This window comes from Saccostrea echinata, unplaced genomic scaffold (assembly GCF_033153115.1).
Source record: "Saccostrea echinata isolate AGI-Se365-2 ecotype Australia unplaced genomic scaffold, CSIRO_AGI_Sech_v1 ptg000057l, whole genome shotgun sequence".
Taxonomy (NCBI): domain Eukaryota; kingdom Metazoa; phylum Mollusca; class Bivalvia; order Ostreida; family Ostreidae; genus Saccostrea; species Saccostrea echinata.
Genome location: NW_026889806.1, coordinates 3,133,605 through 3,156,736, shown reverse-complemented (window position 1 = coordinate 3,156,736; position 23,132 = coordinate 3,133,605). Strand labels below are relative to the sequence as shown.

General features: G+C 33.5%; 2 long non-coding RNA genes across 2 annotated transcripts; both read left to right on the top strand.

Annotated features, from left to right (window-relative positions):
* The first annotated feature begins 1,013 nt into the window (after positions 1-1,013).
* On the top strand, positions 1,014-6,037 carry LOC133174324 (uncharacterized). The gene is made up of 3 exons (XR_009719120.1): positions 1,014-1,151; positions 4,845-4,914; positions 5,902-6,037. It is a non-coding gene; the product is annotated as an uncharacterized LOC133174324 (long non-coding RNA).
* Positions 6,038-11,541: 5,504 nt separating this feature from the next.
* Positions 11,542-14,843, top strand: LOC133174265 (uncharacterized). Its single transcript, XR_009719103.1, has 3 exons — positions 11,542-11,781; positions 11,999-12,161; positions 14,607-14,843. It is a non-coding gene; the product is annotated as an uncharacterized LOC133174265 (long non-coding RNA).
* The last annotated feature ends 8,289 nt before the right edge of the window (positions 14,844-23,132 follow it).

Here is a 23,132-nt window from a genome sequence, read left to right as displayed (position 1 = left end):
TTCACTCCATATCCATACCCCGCAATCATAACTTTGACCTTTTGACTCCAGAATCAAGAGGAATCATCCTCTCCACTGGAGTAGAGACTGATCTAAAAGCCAATTTGAAAGCAACTAAATCATAGACACAAATTTAATTTCTGATGTACATATACCCTAAATTAAATTAGTGACTATTGTCTGCCCCAAAATAAATACTTTATCTTTAAAATAATTAAAAATTCTTTTAAACAATGTATAAGTACTGCACAACAAATGTTAATCACATAACACATAAATATGCATAGACATTTAACACATACAACAGGGTGATTGGGCTATGTGTATGTTTAAGGTGTGCAATAGAACATCTCCTATGACACGATACAATATTTTACAAGATGGTGTGTATATATCGAATAAATTATGTGATATTTTGTTTAGTATATTACTATATAGGTCTCTGGGTATTGCTAAGAGACCCCTAACATAGAATGAAATGCAAGTTGGGACCCATGCATGTAGTTTTCTCGTTTATTTAATTAGACGCATGCAATTTCTTCACTTTAAGAGCATATTTTATGATTAAACAAATGTCATTTCAAACTCTACCAGATAAACTGTAATACAGTGCCCTACACTCAGTATGTGTACAGGGTGATAAAAAATACATTATCAATATTGCCATTTATCATGTTTATTTACCAATAATTTCAAAACTTTTTAATTCTGTATTGCATATTTATGAAAAAATCATGACGATACTATCATCAATTACTTGCAATAGGATTAATCAATAAAATAAATGAATTGTGCATTTCCGTCCTCATCACCATCTTTCTTCAGCATCGACTGATACGAGGTTCGACATGGCAATTATAAATAAATATTTATCTTTTTATTCTGTCTTGAAATGCTGTACAGCTGGTCTGAAAAAATGTGATGGATTACCAGAGGAAATAAGATCTGATTTATTAGAATTAAATGTTCTGTATTTAAAAAAAAAAACGGGTTGGCAATTTACGAAACAATAGTGGGTCGGGTTATTTAGCCAACCAAAATGGCAGTACAGGCTCCGACCGAGGACTGAGGAAGCTTAGGATGACTAATAAGAATGGTTGCGGCGAGTGTTTTGTTGTGGAAGTATTAGAAGAATGTGTAAGAAACATACGGTTAGTCGCCTAAGTTCAAATCTATCAAATTCAAAGTTTTAATAAAAAGATATCTACAATTCTACACTTGGACGATACACTGATACACAGTCATTTAGCTGGTACAATCACTAGTGGGGTTAAAAAATAATTTAATTCATAGTTTAACTTGCTGTAATCCTTGTAACAACAGTAAAGCAGTGGAGATACCAAACACCAAAACCAAAAAATATAAAACTCATTTTTTTGTTTGCACTGCAATAGACTGGAGTCATCTGGAAGAGGAAGTAGTTGTAGATAGAATTTTCTAATCATTAAAATGATTAATGTGCTTCAGACCCGGTTTAAGAGAGGTGTGGTGAGGGCTCGTCTGGAGACGCAGTTAGATTATTTAACTAATTTAAAAGTAGTTCGTGCCCCAAAGCTATTAAAGAGTTTTAAGACCGCGTTACAACATCCTGATGACTAAATGCACCCTCCTCCATCACATTAAAACCCAAGAGGATTCTTATAAATTTATACTGGTACATAAACAAATTGATTGAAGAAATGCCCATGTAGAAAACGCATAGTTTTTTCTCGTCAATGTCGTAGCATTATACTGGTGGATGAAACTTGACATATTAGTATTGATAGAATACTTCCAATTACAATTACTTGTTTTTAATTTTAACCTAAAATCATTAAAGTCATGACTGTATTTGTAGACCCCTACAGTTTTGGGTATTTCGAATCCTGTGTGTACATGAGAGCAGATGAATAAAATACACATGCTGCACACTTGTTATATTAATTTTACATGTCAGATGTACACTCAATTTTTAGACAGGACCAAACTTTTACTAGTCAGTGTCGATCAGACATGCCTTATAAATGTTAAACCCTGTGTCCGAATGCATAAATATTTTTTACTTGTCTGATTCTGAACAGATTTAAAGAAATTTTTTGAACTTAATGAAGGCTGAATTAGCTATAAAAATAACTGACTTATTTAGATTTGTGTTATCATGAAGATAGAAATATTAATTGCGCTCCTCCTCTCATTAGCAATATTTATCGAGGTATAACTGAGTGTTAAAGATGGAAAATTTATGCTATGCTATAAGTACATATTTTAACTTCAGTATCTTGAATCGTAGGATATCACAAAGTTTTTTCTAGGACCCATTAGGTTCGATGTTTATATTCTACTCTAAAATGCTTAAAAATGAGTTTTTATACTACTGGTATCATTTACATTTTTGAAAAACATTTTTTATTAATTTTCTTTATCATGTTTTTATCACAAATATAGTTTCACTATATATACCATGAAGAATTCACATCACATCAGAAACAGTTAATAACAAATGCTAGAAACAAATACAACAAAACAGAAACAGTTGTAACACCCTCTTGATCATCCTCGTGTGCTTTTATGCTACATATTATAATAGCTCGGGTTCGAGATTTAATGCTGTTGGTTGCTAAGGCAAATATAAACAAAAAATGGGGCAGAGTTCCTTGGCTCGACATTGTATGCTCATCCACTTGTCCAGTACATGTACCAGTAAAATTTTTCATGAACAAGTGATAATTACTGACCACTTGTCCGATTTGACAAGGGATATTTTTCTAGGAAGAATTTTTTTTTTAGCTGAGCATGAAAACTTAAAGAATTAAAATTTGTTGTCAACTTTTTATCGGAGGTTCAAAATGAAAACATGCAATGCATGCAGTTTGTAAATAGTTAAATGTTGAATGATCCTGCTCGTAATAATGATGGCCCTGGTTGTCAAACTTGATCAGGAACAATGTTACTATAAACTTGTCTGAAATATCTGATGTTTTTCAGGCATTTGTCACAATTTTAATTTTAATATTTAAAGTACCAGGAAGTTGACTACTTAGAACTACAGTAACTTTGAAACGTGTACTTTTACTGAAGGAAATTTGGGTTTTTATTATCTGGCAGGAGAGCTTTAGCAAAAGACAATTTAGGCTATAAAGGATAAGCAAAAGAAGGCAAAGAAAAATTTGAAGTCATATAGTCAGCTATTTCTTGTTACTATTTTTCTTTCATACATGTAATTATATAACATGATTTACATCTACTTTAGGATAGGATGATACAGTTTAGTAATTTGCAATAGATGTGTCCACTCAAAATCTCAAAAACAGACTCAATGAATGTATTATAGACTATTGTAATGTACAATATTTTTTCAAATTGTTAAATAGGTCTTTTATGAAATATTTTTATACAAGTAAAAGTTATGTTCAGACAAGTAAATTTCACAATCACTTACTTCGAGGGTAACATACCAGAATATTTTCCCCAATTGTGTCACCCAATGTCGAATGCATATCTTGTCATTTAATTATTCAGTTTTATTTATTTCAATATATTAATATCCAAAAACATTATTGCTTATGTAATTGCTAGTCATGAGGACCCCCTGGAGATAAGCCTATTATGGCAATAGATGGGACTGAAAAAAAAAAAAACCTTTGAGAAACAGATAATTGAGGTTTCAAGAATAGAGGGTAAAGTTCATAAACTCACTGAACTTGAGCACTTAGACATATCCATGGTATTTGAGAAAGAGTTTTAAAATACATAAGTAAAACTGTCATTAACAATAAATTTTATTTCTCCATTTTTTATTTTAGCACCTGAGCCAAAGGCTTAAGAGAGGTTTTCTGATCAAAATTTGTCTGTTGTCTGTCACTGTTGTTGTTGGAGGCGGCGACATAAACTTTTCACATTTTCATCTTTTTCTCCAGAACCACTTTGCCAATATTAACCAAACTTGCCACAGAGCATCCTTGGGTAAAGGAAATTCAAGTTTGTTCATATGAAGGGCTACACCCTCTTTCAAGGGGAAATAATTAAGAATTGTTGTAAATTTAATGGCATCTTTAAAAACATTTCTTCTCAAGAATCAGTGGACCAGAAAATGAAAATTCTCTGAAAGCTTCATTACTTAGTGTACATTCAGGTTTGTTTAAATCATGACCCCCCCCCCCCCCCCCCCCCCCCCGGGTAGGGTGGGGCCACAATGGACAATCAAATTTTTACATATGAATAAATATACATCATCATGTGTAGTAAAAAAAAAGTAGAACAGCAAGGCCATAGTGACTTGGGTGAGCATTGTTGCCCATGGCCACTTGTTCTTTTACAGGCATTTTTTACTTTGACAAATTGCACTTTAATAATATAACTATAAGCTTAAATTGGATAATATTTTATTAACCATAACATTGTTAATCAAACTTTGGCGAAACTGTGAAATTAACTTGTCAAATGACTAGAATTTTCTTACTGAATCTAGATATGGATATACAGTTCTACAACATTTAAAATTTTACTGTGGCTCAGCACACATAAACAAAAATTTTTGGAGATCAATAACATTTTGTCGAAATCAAAGACAAAACCAAATGCTTGGGTATTTATTTACAAAGTTTGATTTGTTAATTTTTTACCATATGAATAATTTACCCTTTCTTTCCAGTAGACCCTTGTTATGCCATGCTTAGCTTAGAGCCAGGAATAGCAAATCAAAATGAACTTAGTCAGTTATTGTTCTTTGTAGAAAGAGACAATTTCTTTTCAGGTTTTCTTTTTCGGTTTCTCATTTTAGGCCTACAGTATTTATTTTTTACTCAAATATTAGGAATATTATACTTGTGGGCAATCAATGAATTTAAGGAATACTCCTTTTTTAGGTGCTCATGATGCAACTTCCTGGATGGTGTGTAAATTGTTTATCAGCATGTGAAATCCACATGATTGAAGGTATCTTACCTATCAATAATATCAATTTTCTCTATTAAAAGCTGCATAAGGAATTATTTTATTTCTGGTCTCAAATTTTTGTCCAAGCATCACTCATTTTTTCTTCATCTTTTATCTAGTGAGGGTCATATTAATTGATTAATAATTTAATCAAGGCTTTATAGTAAAATATAGTGAATTATTTTCTTGTGTATGACCTTTAAAGGGGCATAGACTCAGATTTGAAGTTAATATTTTCTAAAATTTTCGACTAGATCATGATATGTGTGGCTATAGTATTTCACAGGGAAATATCATTAAAAAAACTTATTTTACCTGGAAATTATTGAAACTACGAATTTAGGGACGCATTTGATTGACACATCCTTGCACTTTCACAAAGTAAAACTTCATCCTTGATACTTAAAAAAAGTAGAAATTTTGTTGTGTTTTAGTAAAAAAAATTAAAGATAAAATCCAGAAAATTCACAGTTGAATGTGAGAAAGCAAAACCAACTCATCAGTATTGTCAGTCCATGCTCAGTGATGTGTGCAGAGTTTAACAAATTGAACACACCCAATGGAACGTAAACTGTTTTGTGTTCAATTTGTTAAACTCTTCACACATCACTGAGCACGGACTGACAATACTGGTTAGTTGGTTTTGCTTTCTCTGATTTCTACTCTTAATTTTCTGGATTATATTTTTTTTATATTTTTTCATTAATATGTATCAAAAAACCTATTTTTCTTAAGTATTAAGGATGAAGTTTACTTGTGAAAGTGCAAGGATGTGTCAATCAAACGCATCCCGAATTTAATAGTTTCAATAATTTACAGATAAAATAAGTTTTTTATTATATTTCCGTGTGAAATGCTATAGCCACATATATGTCATGATATAATACAGACAATTTGAGAAAATATTTCAAAATGTCGAATCAGTGTCTATGTCCCTTTAAGAGTAACAGGTAACTTCACTTTTGAAAATAATTTTTCTTATTTCAGGAGAAGTCTTCCTTGTTAAAGATCAGCAATGGCAGATAAACAATTCATGATGCAATCTGCTCACTAAAAAGATTACACCAATACATCCCATGACATGTATTTCTACCTGTCACCTATGTAACCTTTGTCATGCTCTTCAGAGGTAAGAAAACAAAATAATTATGAAAAAAATTTTTGGTAAAAGTGACACTTAGAGATCACTTTACATGGTGTCTGTCTGTCTGTCATACCCTAGATCCTGAGAACTGTAAGAGGAATGGATTTGATACTTTGCACTTGCATTGCTTGGCACTTTGGCTTTTGTAAAATACCATATACAGTCAAACTCGTTTACATTGAAATTTAAGGGACCTTGAGATTTATTTCAAAGTAAACGAATTTCATTATATCTGTGTGCTATGAATTACATAAAAAAATGTAGATACAGTTGAACTTCATTATCTGGAACACTGATATCTTGAATACCATGGATATGTCAAAGTGATTTGCTGTACCAACCACTTATTCTTTAAGTATTTTACCCTCGATATCTCGAATCCTCAGATATCTCGAAGTTTTTTCTTGGTCCCTTCAAGTTAGAGGTACCGAGGCTTGACTGTACAGTAAAAAAAATATACAATTGCGAATTCATATTTAACATTACATGCAGTGTTTCAGAAATGTACTTATTTCTATTTTTCAAAAAAGTCCTAAATTTTTTTTACTGTTTTATTATTTTTTTTTTTTTGGATCTGTGTTAGAAAACTATCAAGACTATTTATACACGAAAAAAGTTCGTCCTGAACATTGCAGCATAGATGCAATGATTTGTCAGGTTCAAATCTATAGAACAGCCCTGTCTCATCAGCATTGAAAACATATGCTTCATATACTTCAATTCAAGAAGTTTATTTTCCATTTACTTAATTACAGTGGATTTATTTACTCCGGCACTTTCTCCACTAGGGCTGTGTCAATATATTGATTAATCAATACATATCGATATTCAGGAATTTATCGTATTGACAAACTAACTTCCAATACGTATTGGGCAGACTGTTTTTCTTATAATTCTGTGAAAAAGTTGGGAATTTCAGTCACCAAAGATAATTTTTAACTGTTTTTAATTAAAACTGGTCAATAATAAAATAAACATTAAGGAGATAGCACATCTTAATTAACTATTGCAAAATTCATATACAACTATATTTTAACATATTAGTTTTTCAGTCATTAAAAGTTTGAATTTGAAGTGTTCTTTGTAAAGACAGTGAGACATATGAACTTCCAATTTGGTATTAAAACACCCAGTTTTTATCAAATTTATGCATTAAATGATTTACAAGACCTTTTTGCTAGACTTATTTTAGAATCCAATATATTGCATATTGCTTTATAAAATATCTTATCGAAATATTTTGGTCAATACACAGCCCTATTCTCCACACACCAATGTACACATGACACCCCTGCATATTTTATCCATGTCGGTCTTAATGCCATAGTTAGAAAATAAAAATGGCGACTAATATGTTACGGTGAGAAATGCTCAATGATTATTGTTTTATCTATACAACACATAATTAAATTTGTACAGGTCCACCAACATCAAATCACCAGTGAAAAATTAACACGTGCTAGACTTTATATATAGTCAGTCACCTGAGTCCACGCGTCGCAATCGGCAACTTCAATGTACCCGTTATCAAAACTGCTATAAGCTTTGTGTTCAGCGGACCCCAAAATCACTTCAAATTAACAGAGTTTTTCAAGTTAACCGATTTCAATCTAAACGAGTATTTATTGCAAAGAAACTGTACCAGCATTTTAGGAGAAACCCAGTTCATTTCAAACAAACCGATTTTTCAAACAAAGAGAGTTCAATGCAAGTGAGTTCGTTACATTACAATTCAGTTGACCTTGACCTTTGATTGTATAAAATCACTCTGGCGGTTGATTGAATTATTATTTTTTATGACGTCGAGCTCTTGGAGCTCGAACGTCATCTAGCAAGCGCCCAGTCGAAATCGCGACCGGATATGTACGCGACCGAATGTGTCAGTCGATGCATCCGCAATAGAAAATAGCAATAGCTATAAACCAATTTCTTTGAAAACGCTCAAAATGAATAATAATTTGAAAATAAAATTGCATCAACTATATCTGCAATTAATTCTATTGCAAAACAACAATATTATGTTTTATTCTCACACAAGAAAAATGTGATGGTTGTTGCGGATGAATTTCTACAGAAAGGGTGCGTTGAATGACATGAATAACATTTCGGAACGATAACCGTGTAACATAAACAACACAACAGGAGGTAAAATAATTACAAAATTACATAAACACGAACACTACAAGATTAAAAAGATTGAATTTCTAAATCTTAGCTTTACTTATAAAATCTTCTAACCAACTCTATCCTAAAAGCCGATGATATTGACCAGTATTGCTGTATTTCTCCATTTCCTCCATTTCCCAGTATACCGTATACCACGCCCGATCGTAACTCGATCGTAATTGTTACAGAACAGTCTTGGTTGTAGTTTAGATGCAATCACTAATACAACGCTTTGACATTGGCAATTAGAAAAAATATTATATAAATTCATGAAATCCTTCATAGTTCTTCAACTGACTGAAAAGAATTTAGCATGAACATGTTCGACGGTGTCTTGTCAATTTGAACCCTGCTCCATTCGGACCATGACATAAGGCCCCAGACTGTAATTGTGATATTTTGTTTAAAACTTTTTTTTTATTATGTCTCCTGAGTCACTCACTTGACTTATTGTTATCTTCAAATTCAAAATGATCTTTTGAAATTGTTTTTCTTCTTCGACGTCATTGAAGCCTTTCAGGCTTTTGATTTTTTCTTTGTTTTTTGATTTTGAGAGGCAGGATTTTGATAATTAGCATTTATATCACATGTTACTGTATATGAGCTCATGACACTGTACTTTGAATCTGTATGCAATATAACCACACAAACTGAAATTTAAATACAATGAAAAGACATCAGGATGGGTATACCAAAAGTATCGTTGTAGAGTGAATAGAGACTGAAATCTCTTTTGGAAGATATCTGGGATAAAGATATATTTATTAAAAATAATTATTTTAATTATTATACCCCCATTCCGAAGGAGAGGGGGGTATACTGTTTTACCCTTGTGTGTCTGTCTGTGTGTCTGTCTGTCTGTCCGTAGCAAATATTTCGTCACAGTTTTCTCAGCAACTACTCATCGCAGATGCTTGAAATTTTAGTACACACTTTATTGAGGTATGCCATATGGTGGGATTCATTTTCATACGAATCTGATTTCAACTTCCTGTTTATCCGTGCATCTGTCTGTACCATACATAACAAATTTTGGTTGCAGTTTTCTCAGCAACTACTGATTGCAGATGCTTGAAATTTTAGCACATTCTTTGTTTAGGCATGCCATATAGTGGGATTTATATTTGTACGAATCCAATGTCAACTTCCTGTTTATCCGTGCATCTGTCCGTACCATACATAACAAATTTTGGTCGCAGTTTTCTCAGCAACTACGGATTGCAGATGCTTGAAATTTTAGCACACTCTTTGTTTAGGCATGTCATATTTTGGGATTCATTTTTGTACAAATCCGATGTCAACTTTTTGTTCATCCTTGAGTCTGTCCATAACTGAACTTGTGTATATTCACATCAGAATGTATATTCACATCAAAGCGGGGGTATTACTAGTGAACATTGGCTCACAGACTTCTTGTTAATTTCAATTTTATAATTCACTTTAGCTTTGAAGGGTGGAGAATCATATATCTATTGTCAGATTTTATATGATAAATGTTATTCTGTATGGGTCTTACTATTTGTGGATTTTTTTTCTTTGCTATATAAGGGCTATTTTGAAATTAAACATTTACTTTTACTCCATAAAAGAAAGACATTAATTCATGAAAATTTGTCAACATTTTAACAAGAACAAATAAAACAGCTATGCAAAATTTCTAATTGATAGGATAATTAGACATGTCCCATTGGAATTATAAACTTGGATATGTCTATTGACCTAAAGCATCATTGCTTCTTCATTTTCATCTCATGCCAGCCATAGGTCTTTACCATGTTGAGACAGTCTGGAAGCTTTAATGCTTCTTTCTCTGTCATCACAGAAACTACTCAACTGATTGAGTTGAAACCTTTTTAGGGTTAACAGGCATGTTGTGTAGATGTGCAGAAGGAAGGTCATTTTACCCACACTTACATGCACATGCGTGCGCGTGCAAGGAGTGAAATGACTGAAGCAATTGAAACACCATTAACCTTCCTGTTTTTTTATGATATGCTTTGAACTGCATTGTATAAACTTATATTAGTAGTGTAGACAAGAAGAGGTGGTTGAATTAGCAAGAAAGCATGTGCATGCATGTGTGCTTTGCTCTGTTTGACTGACACAAAAAATCTCAATAACCTTTTTTTTTTTTGATGAAATGCTTTGAAATTTAAAACATAGTCATACACAAAAAGGCTCTCCATTTTGATATAATATATGAGATATTGTGAAAACATGCTCATGCAAGTGTGCTGCAATTTGATTGGCTTAAACTTTAAATTGCTGTTACAGTAGTAACTTTCTTAGTTTTTAACAAAACTGGATGGAATTTGCAATATAGATAGGTGTAATGGGTTCCTACATTGTGCTACTATGAAAATTGAATGCAAGAACGTGGATTCTGATTTGCTAATACTTATATGGCTGTATCTCTCATAGTTTTCAATGAAAATCTTTACATTTCTTACATAGCTATTTATTGTGAGTCTCTTCACGAGGAAGGAATATGAAATATTTAGAAAATATGGGCATGTGCATGCGCTAGAGGTGTAACGATACAGCAATACATCGATCGTATTGATCGCAAGGGCTGACGATACGCGTATCGCCATGTATGTATTGTGATACAGTAGAAGATAATTTTCTTTGTTTTGTTTGTAACTTCTGCATTCAACCTAACAAATTTTAATGTTTTAAAATGGCTGAAAAAAGGTAGCAAAGAAAAAATACAATATCAAGACTATAAATCCACCTTTTATTAACTTTGATAAGGGTTATCAAGATATTCTTTGTATATTTCTATAACTGTGGAGTTAGCAAAGAATTATATGTTAAGATAAAGCTTAATTCAATTGGTGACAGCTGTATCATGGTACATGTTGTATATCACATGACCGTATCATTGTTAGGTAGTTTGCGATATACTCAGGCCTAGCATGCGCTGAAATCCAATTGGCTAATGTAATACTCAAAGAACTATACCAGTGTTGTTTTTCGAATAAATACTACTGAAAATAAAGTATAGATTTATTAAACAAAAGAATTGCATAATTAAATGAAGCCTGTAATGAATGGGGCCCATAAGAGAATGGGGAAGTGTTTGGGGAACATCTGAAACAGTTCTCGTTACAGTTAGCACTAGTTGTTATTGTTTTAGCAGATCTTTTAGTCTGGAAAAGAGTTCTCCAAAGAGCTACGTAAAATTCTATAGGTATGCTTGCTGTGTCGCGTTGACGTCAAAATCTATTTTATTGATGTAATCAGATATCTATACCTAGCTTAGATTTTTTTATGATCTGTTCATCAGGCGACACATGTGTTCCTTGGAACACTCTTTTAATTTTAGCTAGCAAGATTATTTGGACTTAAAAGTCAAGTTAATAATCTTCTAACAAACATTTTCTTCTGTCATGTTTAATTCATAGTCACTAGGCAACACTGAAATTTCCACTCATTGCTTTTCAGTCATCGACAGGAAAAGGAATTACCGGTAAGTTGACAGGACTTTCCACACTGTTTCTGGTAGCAGCTTATGATTGAATTGATGGTAGAAGACGTGGCCCACTTAATCAAAGGTAAATCTTATGGAATAGTGCTAATAGTACTGATATTTTTTTTTACTCTGTTTTGCATTGAAGCTTTAGGTCAAAGGCAAATTTTCTTTGTGTGGATTCTTTTATTCTTCTCAGAAATGTGTGACTGCTAATTGAGCCATAGCTGTCTGTTTTCTTTGAGAATCAAAGAATTGCAGCAGATCTTTTAGGTTTTCAATGAAATTTCCTTGTTTTTCAGATAATCTGTATAGAGTGGCACCTTAACCACCACTGGTGAAATAGATGACTAGTGGATGGTCATCACTTTGCAGCTCACTTTCACTTTCTGCAGCCCATCTCTTCTCATCCACAATCATTGTCTTTGGAGGAATGGTGACAGTGCAGTCCTCATGGCTGGGCAGGTAACTTCCTTTCCTTTATTTCTCAGCTTTCACCTTTCTTACAAAATTTATTTCCATAGAACACTGCTACAATTTTCTTCCTCTAAGAACACAGTATATGTCACTTGGGTAGCAGCTTAGAATTGGGTTTTCCCAATGGCACTGAAGGTGGCAATTTTGTATTGAGCATCTCTTTCCACTCTGATACGTGTATCAGGAGTCCCCATTTTTCATTTAGATCCTGAATGTTCTGTCTTATATTCATCATGCTGGTCTTCTACCCCCACAATAAAGGTTGGGGGAATATATAAGAATCACCTTGTCAGTCTATCGGTGCCAACTTGTTGGTCATTGGAAGCTCAAACTTGGTACAAAGAATGTTTATGACCTGTTGGTGTGTCAAGATCTTGACCCAAGGTCATTCAGGCTAGTTCAACAGGGTTTGACACTAAGGCATGTTTGACCCAGTCTAGTAAATGAGTGGTCCAGTCGTGTAAAAGACCAAGTGGACGTATTGATAAAATAACTGTTGAACCCCCATTTCAGTCCTTCAAATAAATAATCTAAAAACTTTTAAAGAAAGGACAAGGTATGGTAACGGCCGAATCTGGCCCCTTGTTTGATGTAAAAATCAGAACACAGTTAAAATTTTGATAGTTTGCAGGTAAGAATTAAAAATAACGCTTGTTTTAAAACCAGCACTAATTTTGATTCAAAGCTTACACGGAGGCCACAAGAGGGTGTAGAAGTAGGTTATTTTCCAGAATTTCCTCAATTCTGGTTGCATTTTGTCAAATTTGCAGGGGTTGAAATATATGGTAGCCCGATGCCCGGGGCTAGTCAATTTAAGACTCGGGCTAGCTAATTCAGATGTAATGATAGTCCATTGGACTAGCAGAATGGGGAAAAAATCTCAACAGTTTACTTTCACTTTTCTATGTCGAGTGGCTTCATTAGACTGAGAACTACATTGTAGTTTAATTTGTTTCTGTCGGCACAGCCTTTAAAACTTTTACTTGTTATGTTTTCATTTCGCATGAAAAAGTTGTTGGGCTAGTTAGTTTGAGGTTTGGGCTAGTAATTTTTACTGGTCAATAGCCCCTGGGCTAGTGGGTTTTCCAGGAAAATTTAAACCCCTGATTTGAGATACTTTTCACTTTGGGAAATATAGAGCACAAGGCTGCCTATCTGAGATTTTTATACATAAGATGCATCTGATACTATTGTATGAAATATATAAATTTGGTAGATAGGCAAGCTTGTGCTCTATGTTTTCTGAACCAAAATGTGCTGTAAAACCAATGAAAATTTGCATAAAATGAGAAAATTCGGAAACTGACATTTTTCCTGAACTTCCTGTGGCCTCTGTGTATCCCATAACTTAGAAACAATACTCAATTTATGGCAGGGGTGACAACAGGTTTTTAACTGAAAAACTGTTGCAACATTCTAAAAGACACCCCAAACCAGGGGCCAAAAAGGGATCTTAGCCTATCTTATCCTTTCTTATATGTTAGATTGTAAACAGTCATTGCTCTGTAAAGAAAAAATCCCCACATGACCCAATCACTATTTTTAGCCACAGGTGTTATTAACAAGTCGAGGGCAAAACTACTTTTGTTCAGTACAATATTTCAATATGATGTAAATAGTTATGTTTAGTATAGTTTTAAACTAATTTATTAATATTAACGATAATTATTTTATGAAAGTTTGTTGAATCTTTAAGGCTTATATTGCTCAAATGTCCTGATGAACCCGACTTGATTGGCGGGATCCCATCAAACAGTCTGTCAAAATTCAAGGTCACTGACAGAAATGATATAAACTTCTTGTCCAGGATATCAGTTTGCAATGGAGAATCATTGAAGCTCATTCTTGGTACAAAGATTATTGAAGACCTGAGAGTGTGTCATGACCTTGGCCCATGGCAATTCTGGCAAGTTCAAGGTCACTGGCTTAAAAGGTATAAAACACTTGTGTAGGCTGTAACTTTGTAATGGAGAATCATTGGAAGCTCTTACTTGCTACAAAGATTGTTTATGACCTGGAAGTTTGTCTTGACCTTGACCAAGGTCATTCTGGCAAGTTCAAGGTCACTGGCAGATAAGAGATAACATACTTGTCCAGTCAATAACTTTGTAACTGAGCTTTAATTTGCTACAAAATTTTTTTTTCTGACCTGAGGGTCATTGTGACAAGTTCAAGGTCTCTGGCAGAAAAAATGTAAGTCTATTATTTTGTATTAATGGAGAAAAATTGGATGTCCATATTTCACTCTTAGATTAATCATGTCCAAAGATCTGTCCTTTTTTTACCAAAGTCATTTTGGTAAGTTCAAGGTCACATTTACACATTCTAAATAAAAGAATTGCAGCAGGGTTATAACCTTATTATTTTGTTAGCTCACTCACAGCACCTTTAGCTGACATAAGTGATGTAATAATTTTTCTCACTTTGTTTCAGGTCTACTGCATGTTGACAGCTGATACTTGTTCTCTATTTACTCCAAGAGGCCTACTACACATTGTACCTCAGTTATGACTGTACTCATGCTGGCTTCTATGATGTTAATTTCCTTTACCTGCACTGTGTTAAACTTGGTCAATTCTGTTACTGTCGAACACCAACAGATGAAAATAAGATTAAGCTGATCCTGCCAACATTGTGACATAAGCGGTCCAGTGTCCAATATCTCACTCTGCAGTCAAACATCAACGCTCAGTAAAACATTGAAAATGTTAGACTTTTTTAGTATTGATTTATATAGTTACATATTTTAAAAGTAATAACAATTCTTTTTATGCCCCCGGATCGAAAGATCCCGGGGGTATATTGTTTTTGTCCTGTCTGTCTGTTTGTCAGTCTGTCAACTTTAACCTTGCCCATAACTTTTGATTGTTTGGAGCTATTACTTTCATATTTCACATGTGTATTTCTTGTGACAAGACCTTTCTTTGGATACCATCATATTTGACCTTTTGACCTTGACCTTAGAGTTTGACCCACTTTTGCAAAATTTTATGAGACTTTAACCTTGGCCATAACTTCTGAACAGTTGGTGCTTGGGGTTTCAAACTTCACATGTGTATTCTTTGTGACAAGGCCTTCCTTTGGATACCAACAATTGACCTTGACCTTGGAGTTTGACCTACTTTTGAAAAACTTTAACCTTGGCCATAACTTTTGAACGGTTAGAGCTAGGGCTTTCATACTTTACATATGTAATCTTTGTGACAATACCTTCCTTTGGATACCAACCACTTTGACCTTGACCTAGGAGTTTGACCTACTTTCGAAAAACTTTAACCTTGGCCATAACTTTTGAATGGTTAATGCTAGGGCTTTCATACTTCACATATGTAATCCTTGTGACATCACCTTCCTTTGAATACCAACCACTTTGACCCTTTGACCTTGACCCTTTGACCTTGACATAGGAGTTTGAACTACTTTTGAAAAACTTTAACCTTGGCCATAATTTTTGAATGGTTGGTGCTAGGGCTTTCATACTTCACATATGTAATCCTTGTGACAAGACCTTCCTTTGGATACCAACCACTTTGATGTTTTGACCTTGACATAGGAGTTTGAACTACTTTTGAAAAACTTTAACCTTGGCCATAACTTTTAAATGGTTGCAGCTAGGGCTTTCATACTTCACATATGTAATCCTTGTGACAAGACCTTCCTTTGGATACCAACAACTTTGACCTTGACCTTAATGTTTTACTGACTTTTAAAAAACTTTAACCTTCGCCATAACTTTTGAACAGTTGCAGCTAGGGCCTTTTAATTTAACATTTTTTATCTTTTGGCCTGGATTTTGACTTGCATTTGAGAAACTTTAACCTTCGCCATAAGCTGCCATACGGGGGCATCAGTGTTTCACAAACACATCTTGTTATTGATGTATGTTTAAGTATGCAAAAATGAACATTGATGATATTAAAGGTGAGGTATTTATTTGTGATTTCTCTTCTGAATAAAATTTTATATCAATAATTTATGCTCTTGTTTATACAAACCGCAAATGAGGCTTTCTATTCATTAGGAACTGGACCCATAATTACTTCCTTAAGGAGGAATGCCACACCAAAATTTAATTCCATTGGTCTTAAGACATCCATGTTAAGGAAGCTCTAAACACTAATGAAAAATGCTTTTTGGGCTTTGAGAAAAATATATCATATAAAGGTGCACATATTCAGTGTATCAAGTTCATTTTCAACATAGGGTACCTGCCTTATTTCTGCAGAAAAAAATGTTCAAAGACAATGAACTATTTGTGAACAGAAATCACTGTTTTTTACTTGCATCAGGAAAATTAATGGAAATAATGTATTCAATTACTCAATCTTGGTCTAACATAACATTAAGAATACTTTAATTCATAAGAAATTATGTCATTAACTGTAGATTCCCATTTATACTATTTTTCTTCTAAGGGCAAATCACCCAATAAAACTACCCTACAAATAGAACTCTTTAGTGTGCAGTGTTTAGAGCTTCCTTAAGTCATGGTTTCAGCATTGAAAGGCCTAGCTCTTAATTATTTTATAAGAATTTTCTCCAATTTTTCATAGAAAATGGAAAAAAAATGTTTTATTTGCAAATAAGATGCTTTATTGTTAAAAATCTGTTGTTAATGAATGCATAATATAAATATCTCATAAAATATGTGAAGAAAAGCCAGATAGACATTTTAATTTTTTTACTAAAAATTTTTTTTCGAAAAAGTACATTATTTGTGAATATTTTCAAAACATATGGATAATATATTCAAAAAACAAGTCACAGCTACAAAGGATATGTTAGACAATCATATTTGAAAAAGAAATTGAAACGAAATTGCGAAATTTTAGAGAAATTATTTTTTACAAATTTTAGCCGATCCCGATCGAAATTAAACTGATCCCAACCAGAATTTTATAATAATTGATAATAGATAATATTTTCAGAAGAAATACAAGTTTGTTAAGGTGTAATACGCGTTAAAAAGTAATTGAACTTGATAAATAAATAAATTTCTTAGTGGTAAATACTTAAAGAAGGCAATAGTTTCATCTTATTTATTTTGTGGTAATTTTGATCGGGATTGGTCAGGATTTCAGGATTTTTTTCAAATGTTAAAAAAGCAAAATGTTTACAAGCAATAAAGGGAAATAGGATGTTGACTATTTTACAAAACTTAAATTCTTAAAACTGAGAAAGGAGGGGGAGGGGGGTAGTGTAATACTCTCATTTTCTTTTCTGCACGAAATATATTCTGTACAATACGGTGCAAGCGGTTCAACGCTACCACAGAAAAGTGTGGAAAGTGTGTGTTTGTTTGGGGGGGGGGGGGTCTCAGATTAAATAATAGCATGCATACAGGTGTATCTGCAAAAGACAGATGAATCCAAATCCAAATCTTATGTAGAGAAAGAATACATATACTTTTACATGTACCGGTAAATACATTGTATAAGAATGTTTGTTTGCTTAGTTGTTTAACGTCCCTTCGAGAATGTTTCAATCATATTGAGACGCCAACACTTGCTGGTGGGGGGCTGCAAATTTAGACCTGTACTCGACACTTGCGGCTTTTGAGCAGAGAGAGATCTTTTTCGTGCCAGCATCTACTGTGACAAGGGACTTCGGTTTATACGGTCTTATCCTAAGGACCGGTCTCCACCTTATACAGTACGGAAATAATCCATACATTGTAAAAAACAGTTTAGAAATTAGGCAAAAATAATAATTATATACATTTTTGTATGCTACGAAGAGATGCAAATACAGATATATTCGAGGAGCCGTAACATATTTGGAGATTCGACCGTACATTATTTCACCTACCACAATATCGAAGTGTATGCTTAAATCTTTGATAAAGTCCCAATATTTAATTACATTGTGACCCATATTCTTTTTCTTGAAATGTTGGGTTTTCTTTGGTGATTATTTAGATTTTGAGCGCTTGATTTAATGTATTGTATAAAGGTATATGTTGCAAATTTCTCTCTGCTTTATAGGTTTAAAGACTATATGTATATATCTTCAAATCATTTTAATTCACCAACAGACTGAAGGGATATATAAGTATATCTATAGATGTAAACTCTCGAAGCTGTGGAGCTTTTCGACATCTGAGGATACATGTATGCGTACCTACTGGCACTGATATCGGCTTAATACCACTGATTTCGGTCACTGGAGGAGAGATTTTTTATACCTGTATTTTCAAGAACAGATTCTTTATTTCCAAAATCTGCCAGCGTCCCCCTTTTAATTACCCCCCCCCCCCCATAGAATGAAAATTGTCGTGCCCTAAAAGATATTGATGATTTCTTTAAAAGAATAGATTGGATAGAAGTTTCTAATCTGAATTAAATTCAAACTATTCGGAAATTGAAATTATTATTTGTCTTCTGCATCAAGCGTATGAGAAAAGCAAATTGGGATTGAAAATTAACTTCAAGCTAGAATTTCAATCAATTTTTCTCAGACGTCCGACACGAATTCGCTTTCTATCACCAAATCATATGCGGCTTTTCCCCAACCAACTCAGAACCAGCAGCTTACTTTGTACATATCTTAGGACTATCTTAAGATACGTCTTTGGATGTAAAACAAAAGCATCTTAGGAATATCTTTAGTTAAGATGTCGTAATTGGGGAGGGGGGGGCGTGGTCATGGGATCCGGTCCCCTTGGGATTTTTAGAGTTGTTGAAATGATATTAATAGTAAACCCAATCCCTCTAGAAAACACGGACCCCTGTTACAATGGCATAGAAAGTCACATACATTAATACATCTTCTGTATTTCTATAAAGGCAAAGCGATTTAACACCCCCTCCCCCTCCGAAACGAAATAGCTATATAAGGTATGGATAAGTTTATGGTTTTTTATCCTTGCTTGACAATAATGTCTGAGTCTTCTTCTTTTTTTTTTTTTTTTGAGTGCGCGGCTCTATACCCTCCTTCCCCCTCCGGAAAATGCCTGTATCCGCGCTTGATATGTATTGGTAATAATAAAATGTTTCAGAAATTTTATAAATAATCGCTATTCCTCGATTTTCATTTCAAATTTTTTATCAGGTTTGTCCATTCTTATCCCGTTTTCATGTATTGAGCTGTAATAGATATAATAGAGAAATAAAATTAAAAAAACAGAAAAGAAAATCTATATGCAATTTTTTAAAACATATTTATATTAATGGATAAGTCAATTTGAAAAAAAAATTGAAGCATTCCCTTTTTGAATAACAATAAAAATTAACACTATAATATTGTGATATATTTATAATTCACATATAAGGAACAATTGAGATTAGTAATAAGATTTATTTTCAAAATGCCACTTCTTGTGGTTGTTCGTCCCCAGATGTAACAGACCCCCCCCCCCCCCTCCTCTCTGTAGAAAGGTTGGAGGTAGTGCCCGTCTGCATCCACGCCGTAGTCACGCTTATGAACGTTTTAACCTGCTACATGTTTCATTCATCAATTAATAAATGTATTTTCATTTATCACTTTCTCTTTTCCATTTGTACGGTTAAATGCATACATATACAGTGACACGGCACAGTGTCTACTTAATTGATTTAATTCATAAAAGAAATTAATATTTTTACAAAAACTATTGGATTAAATTATATAAGCTCTGTAAATTCAATATATTCTAGTTGTTTTCCTGGCACCAGCGCTTCTGATATCATTTAGATATGTCTTAGGATAAGCACATCGTCGTCTTGAAGTTAAGGCAAAGATAAGGAAGTCTCCTAAGATAGGATAGCTTCGTTGCCCCCCCCCCCCCATCTCTCTCCTCCCTATGATATGCCGTAAGCTCGTCCCAGGAAAGCTTCAAAAGCATGCCTGCAACTCTAGAAAAACATACCATTCTTTGACAAAGAGAGATAGAGAGAGAGAGAGAGAGAGAAATTTATGACGCCAAGTGCAAGGAATATATATATATATATATATATATATATATATATATATATATATATATATATATATATATATATATATATATATATATATATATATATATATATCGGAAATATCTATTTTAAAATTCTATTCTTAATTGCAAATATAGATAGGTTCCTACAGGCATTCAGTTACATGTAATAGGAACCCATTTACTTATTTAAATAAAAAAAAACTCTAGGAAAGACAATAAATCAATTATTGTTATCAACATTATTGTATATATGTCGATATCATGTTACAATAACATTGATTTCATAAATGAAGTGTGATAAATTCATTTGATAGCTATTAGAACTTCGAAGATATAGTGACTAAAATAATTAAACTCTCTGATTGATCAAAAACAAAATAGAAAAAAATATTGAACTTTTAAAGCGAAATTATTTGTAGGTGGCATTTTTAAAATTTCAATTAGCCAATAATGCGCTTTTGGTTAGATGAATATTTTAATAGGTTGAAGGAGTGGCAAACTGAATCCAGTGTAGGAATTCCTATACCATTCTAGTTATTTCAGTGGAGAAAATCCTACAACTCTATAGTCATTTTTTTCTTGGGAGAATCCTACTTTAGAGCCAGTTTTCCGCGGTGAGGGGGATTTGAGAGGAAAAGCCTACTCTAAAAGACTAACTAGGAGGAATGAGACATCTATTTTGCTAGGCATTTCGTTAATTAACATTGAATTAACATAATAATTCAATTTATATCTTCAAAGAATAGAGAAAGTGGGAGGTTGTTTTTTTTTTCTCCATCATTTGTCACCAATTGACCAACATCTCTCTCCTTCTAGATCTCTCTCTGCTTTACGGCAGATTCAAAATGTTTGGAGGAAGGGAGGAGATTAGGGATGTGAGTCTGCAACTATATAAGCCAAGTATTCACATAGTGCAGTTTTGATTTATTAACTATGCTGTATTTATTATATAAAGGCATGGAATAAAATGTGATAATAATATACGTCATTATAATAGTGGTTGTTACATGGTTTTGGGGGATGCGAAAGAGAATCTGCTTAAATGCATGTAAAATTTTAATTTTTGCACTCAATATAATTATGTGGGTTGCAAATTTCGAATGTTCATTACGTCATACATGCACTGAGGTTTTTTTAACATCTCAACCCCTTAACAGCATACAATTCATCTAATTCTTGAAAAATATTCAATGACTAAATTAAATTACATGAAAGTTTATACCTGTATAAAATCCGGGAAATGGAGGGGGCTAAGTATCTCATTTTTGACTCATCTTCACGTACCTAAATTAATTCTTTTCTTCCTGTTCAACTATATCTACTTTTGGTTTCAGAATTACATTGTAATTAGTTATCAGTTAGTTGATCAATAGTCAGTTAGGATTTAGAGCTGATGAGGGAATCCGTACATGGCTTTCGTACTACACCTACCCCTGGGATTTTCAGTCTTAAACTTTATAGAGTCAAATAACCTTCCCCCCAACCCCTTAAGGAGAGGAAACGCAGATCTTTCGGAATTCATAAAATGTACATGCATTTACAAGAAGGAAAGGGGTCTGTCAGTGTAACCCCTTTCTAGTTAATTTTGTATCATTCATTTGATTTATGCCCAATTCTTTTTAGATGCATGTATAATATCCTCTAGTCCCTTACAAAGTCTTGTATGATGTTTCCTTTTTTATTACATGTGCACTGCATGCACCGCTTGATATTGGGAAAAAAAACCATCTAGTTCAGAACATTAATAAAAGTGTTAAAGTTCTGCCGGCAATTAATATTTCGTAGTAAATAAGGAAATTCTAAATACTAAATTTGGAGATTTTTCAAATTGGTGCGCTCATATCTCAGTCCTTATCCCAGTTTATATCAAATCAATGTATTTAAGAATAGTTTGATTTATATTAATATTTGGGTTGTTAAGCGCAACATCTTGTAATTTTTGCTAACCAATGCAAAGTAACATGCACCGCATGCACCAATCACTTTTTCCTAGTGAGTACTGAATCTATAAGTATTAGTATGCTGTCACGGTTGTTAAATTCCTGTTAAAGTACATCATTGAGGGAGTTAGCAAGATTCCAGTTCCCCAAGGCCAGGACTATTTCCCGAGGCGAAGCCGAGGGAAATAGTCCTTGTCGAGGGGAACTGGATCTTGCTAACTCCCTCAATGATATACTTTTAACTGTTTTATTATACCGATACAAACGTAAAATTTAGAGGATTCGGATGGCGTGATTTCAAAGCAGGGATTAGCTCACTGAACTACATGTAACACACGGAGATAAGTCCATTCACATATCATACCAATGTAAAAGTAAAATCATTTCGGATAACCGGGAATTAGCTTTCGAAGGAGGGATTAGCTCATTTGACTAACGCACGGGGATTAGTCCATTCATAACGATTTCCAGGGAAATAGTCACATTACTTCGTGGTCGTTTCATTTTGTAAATGAGCAGAAACTGTACAATAACTACAAAATATTAACAATACAGAACTGTTTAATTTTAGCGATGATGGAAAGCTGTATGAATCACTCAAATTACATGACAGCGCTGTTATGTATTTACTCAAAATTTTAGATGAATTTAGGATAGAAGTGAACAGCGGCGGATCCAAAATTTTAGAAAGGAAGGAGGAGGAGCGCAGTCCACGGATAGTTTTCTTTGACAAAATAAAGAAAAGAAAAAAAATTGTCCAAACTCTAAAATCGTATTTCCTGGGTTAGGGATACTAGCTCATCATTAGTCCTGAAACTATGTGCCTGGTCGTTACGTGTGGATAAATTAAAAGTCTATACAAGTTAAGCAAACACAATTTACGAAAGCCAAAAAGAAAAAAAAACAACTCAAAGTTGGGGGGGGGGGATGCCCGACGCGCGCCAGTATGTGCTGGATCCGCCTTTGGCTACTTCTTTACTCTTCCTCCCTCCTCTTTCATCAGATTCTGTTTGTTTTAGTTTCGAGCCAGGAATACTGTTCATGTATGTGACGACCGGTGGATAACATTTCTCTTAGAATTCAATCTGCCAGAAACATTTTTGC